This window comes from Oncorhynchus gorbuscha, linkage group LG16 (genome assembly GCF_021184085.1).
Source record: "Oncorhynchus gorbuscha isolate QuinsamMale2020 ecotype Even-year linkage group LG16, OgorEven_v1.0, whole genome shotgun sequence".
Classification (NCBI taxonomy): domain Eukaryota; kingdom Metazoa; phylum Chordata; class Actinopteri; order Salmoniformes; family Salmonidae; genus Oncorhynchus; species Oncorhynchus gorbuscha.
The window spans coordinates 71,366,601-71,371,200 of NC_060188.1; the positions used below are offsets into that span (position 1 = coordinate 71,366,601).

Consider the following 4,600-nt stretch of genomic DNA (forward strand, 5'->3'; position numbering starts at 1 on the left):
CACCAGAGGGCGCTGTTTCCTTGTTTTTCAGTTACGTCTACAGTTTTCTGATCACCGTGTGGGTTAGGTACAGCCACAACAGTCTCACCCACAGACTGAATCGTATTCTAAACTTGACTTACTAACGGCAAATCATTCCTGTACAGGTAACTGTTTTTTTTTGTCTTTCAATGTATCCTGTCCTGTTCTTGTAAAAAAAAAACAATGCATCGACCCTAGATAAAGAGAATTAGTGTTTTAAAATAACATGAAATGTGTTATATACACTGAGTATAGCAAACATTAGGAAAACCTTCCTAATATTGAGTTGCGCACCTCTACAAGGCATCAAAACCATTCCACAGGGATGCTGGCCCATGTTGACTCCAACGCTTCCCACGGTTGTGTTAAGTTGGCTTGAAGTCCATTGGGTAGTGGATCATTCTTGATAAACATGGGAAATTGTTGAGCGTGAAAAACCCAGCAGTGTTGCAGTTCTTGACACAAACCAGTGTGCATGGCACCTACTACCATACCCTGTTCAAAGGCACTTAAATATTTTGTCTTGCCCATTCACCCCCCTGAATGGCACATATCCACAGCACAGCACACCACTGGCTGGCCAGATGCTGTTGGAAGTGGTGTTAGAGGGCCAGTAGGAGGCACCCTTTGCTTTGGTCAAAAAAACACACAAAAAATATCCCAATGCCCCAGGGCAGTGATTAGGGACATTGCCCTGAGTAGGATGCCATCTTTCGGGTGGGACGTTAAATGGGTGTCCTGACTCTCTGTGGTCACTAAAGATCCCATGGCACTTATTGTAAGAATAGGTTAATGTGTCTATGTTAACCCTGCTGTCCCGGCTAAATTCCCAATCTGGCCTTCATACCATCATGGCCACCAAATCATCCCCAGCGTCCAATTGGTTCATTTATCTCCCCTGTAACTATTCTCCAGGTTGTTGCTGTAAATGAGAATGTGTTCTCAGTCAACTTACCTGGTAAAATAAGGGTTCAATTAAAATGTCTCAAAGCTTTAAAATCTTTACCTCTGCTTCATATACATTGATTGAAGTGGATTTAACAAGTGACATCAATAAGGGATCATTGCATTCACCTGGTCAGTCTGTCATGGACAGAGCATGTGTTCTTAGTTTTTTGTGTACTCAGTGTATCTAGAGTTAGAGAAATGTATTGACGTGTCACTCCACAATTATACTATAATACAGTTGTTGTTTTTTAAAACCACATTATGGACCACTCAAACTGAGTTGAAACACTAAAAACAATCATAGGCAAACATGGTACAGGCGTAATATTTAATGCCATACATAATCTATACACATTTATGCATAAAGTACAGCGGCTAAAAGGACAATTAGGCTCTTGTAAAAATAAAGTATCCGTTGGAGGATAAGGTGGCAGGCTTTGGCACAGGCATTTACACTATTGTTACCTGATAAAATGTCACATAAATGGTTATTTTCATCAAGACTGTTAAAATTTAGATTTTGTCCGGACAGCTGACCAAAAGATCCTCCTAAAGTTCATTGTATAACCCACAGTAAAGCAATCAATAAAGCCTACCTGGTCTGACAGTGCCTCCTCTGGCCATGTCACATACTGCACAGCAATGATCTGACCTTGGATTGCCAGCTGCTTGTGCTAACGATAATGCAGACCCTCCATCTCCCTCTTTAGGTCATTTGCAGCAACCAGAAGAACTTGAGCTGGTGGATGGGAAATAAATATGAAAATGATTAAATGGTGATGTCTGCTGTGGTTAAAAAACAGCAAACATACAAAAACCAGTATTGCATATTACAGACATCTTTCCTTCATGAGAAGGTTCCCCTCACTCACCTGAGCCAACTGCCACTGACTGTGTGAATATCTGAGGGGTGTGAGGGAAGCAATAATGGCCACCAACAACAGCCTTCTTCAGCATAATGCTGTCCTTCAGTCTTGGTCCACTGGTCGAAGCTTCACCCTGGGGTCTGACATCAATCAAGTGAATCAATACATACTAGATTATATTAACATAATGTCGCATTGTGTCCGTCCATATATTCTTTTTTAAATAAAACAGTTGTACTGTTTATCTTTTCTTTGCAAATGACAGCTGCACTTACCGGTATTAAATATATGTGTCTTGCAGCTGCTGGTGAGGTAAGGCAGTGATTCTTGCTCTTAACACTTTCTCATCTGAGTGCACACCAGGTATGTTACAATGGGATATGGGGAGGGTACAGAGCAGGGAGAAAATAAGTACAATTAGGAGAGTTCTGTTGCCGTTTACCTATGGAATTGTTTGTATTATAGCTACTAACTGTTATAGCTAGTACTATAGTAAAAATATTTGCTTGGGTATATCCCATGGTATATTTCTGGTTGTGAAGAAGCAGAAAGCTCCAAAATAAAAGGACTATTGGATGTTCCACTGCATGGACCCAGCGGTAAGTCCAGTATTTTTCTGGGTCTGCAAAAGATTGAAAACAATCATGAGCATTTGTGTTACATTTTCAGAATAAATGACCAGTCCAAGTCTAACGAACACCTCTGACCTGCGGACCCCTTACTCTTGACTCTCTCCACCCGACCCACAAAAGTTACCAAGCCAATGACATCACATGCAGAATTGTTCTTCAATTCTTATCTAGAAGAAAAACATTTATAAGAAGCAAGGAATGAGTAGTTCATGCATATGATAAAGACTGCTTAGTAATGTTGTAAATGTTACCCAGGGAAAGGCCTTTGTTTTTACATACAATCTAATTTAAACTGCATAATGTGGTTGTGAACTTACCTGGTGGTGAACTGGTAGGAAACCTTAGGCACGCCCCATTGAGACTGCACACTTGGCTGGAACCACAGTAAGGAGTGCAGTGGGTGTCCAAAGATTCAGACAGATTTCTACAAGGCCATGCATAGTAAAAACGAAGTTTCACAGTATTCAGTATACAGTGTTCAGACAGAATATTATTTCAAAATTACCAATTGGGAGGGTCTGTCTGGCAATGTACTACTGTATGTTGATTTGCGAAGTTGTGAATCACTAGGTTAGGTTGAGTTCAGTACCTACTGAGTGAAAGCTCTTCATTCTGTGGTTGTCTATGTCAGGTCGAGACCTGTTTGGATTACTCTGCTTGAGGGTGTAGTTTTGGAGGTAGAGCACGGTTCCAACATTCAGTCTCTGGTACCACTCGGGCCACAGCTCATTCTACATGACAAGGGGCATGGTGACACTTTGTTCTGCGACCTCAAAGTAAGTCTGGAGCATGGAGAAATACACAAAGAGCGCCAATCCTGATGAGACATTTCATACAGACAACATTCAAAGAAACGTTAATTATATTGTCAGGCTTGAGTAGAGAAGAGATGGTATATGTGTAAAGTGTTATTATGATATAGATACTACTCACCTGGTTCAGGTAATCACCATTGTAATTACCACACGAGTTAGCAACTGAAATTCTCATTTTACCATCTAGAACCTATACTCTGCTTTCAGGACCCTCATTATTCCAAAGAGACAGGTAATGTTTGTGGCCCATCTGCAGGGGTGCATCACTTTGCAATGCCACAATGTTTCTAAATCCATCCTTGGTAACCATGGGGAGGGACTCAAAGTCCCCCCCCCCCCCCCCCCCCCAAAGTCAAAGTCTTGCGCAAAACATTAGACTTCTTTGGACCATGTTCAATCTTCTCAAAACACAAACCTGACCAAATAATTTCTCATTGTAAACAAATGAGTACTGGGTAATGTTATTATAAATTCCACTGCGAAGGTTTTTGTGGACCAGATCATTTAAACTACGGTCAGAATGCATAATAACACTTTACACATATACCATCTCTTCTCTACTCAAGCCTGACAATATAATTAACGTTTCTTGCCAGACTCACTCCATCAGTCACTGTCGTGTCTTAGCTGTAAAGTTGTTGTTGTGTCAAATATCTATATAGTTAAATAACAGCATCAGTTTAGTCAATTTGAAGTGTATGAGTTTTTGCTGTAAAGAACTGTCCCAAAGTAGAGTGTAAGAAATGTGTCAAATTAGATGTTCTCAACTTCTTCAGGTATGGTTCATTAATGTGCATAACAGACGAAATGGGTTAAAAAATATATATTGGTAGCTTTGTAAACACCGTTTTTAAACAGCCATTTGCTGACTACTGTACAGCAGCTGACCACGCAAACAAGGGTTACCGTTAATCATCAACCCAGTGCAAGCTGTATATGTCTTGCCAAATCAAATCTTGCACAAAAAAACGCGACTGTAGTAACTAACTTTAGCTACGTAGCTAACTCAGCTGTTAGTCAGCCAGATAGTTAGCATGCCAATGTTACAGATATGATATCCGTTCTTCCGGTTTATGACTAGCTAGCTATCTAACTTTAGCTACGTAGCTAACTCAGCTGTTAGTCAGCCAGATAGCTAGCATGCCAATGTTACTGATATGATATCCGTTCTTCCGGTTTATGACTAGCTAGCTATCTAACGTTGGCTACTTTTTGACTTACGAAAATCACGACAAGTTGTTTGGAAAATTGGAGCTACAGTATACTTTCTGATAGTAGGCCGAATTTATCAGAGTTTAGCTTTTGCTTCGGCGCCAGT

The 4,600-nt window shown here is 40.5% G+C and overlaps 1 long non-coding RNA gene across 1 annotated transcript; it reads right to left on the reverse strand.

The window, feature by feature from the left end:
* Positions 1 to 340: 340 nt before the first annotated feature.
* LOC124000101 lies at positions 341 to 2,231 on the reverse strand. Its single transcript, XR_006832545.1, has 4 exons — positions 2,111 to 2,231; positions 1,842 to 1,975; positions 1,566 to 1,708; positions 341 to 423 (listed from the first exon to the last, which is right to left on the reverse strand). It is a non-coding gene; the product is annotated as an uncharacterized LOC124000101 (long non-coding RNA).
* Between the last annotated feature and the right edge of the window lie 2,369 nt (positions 2,232 to 4,600).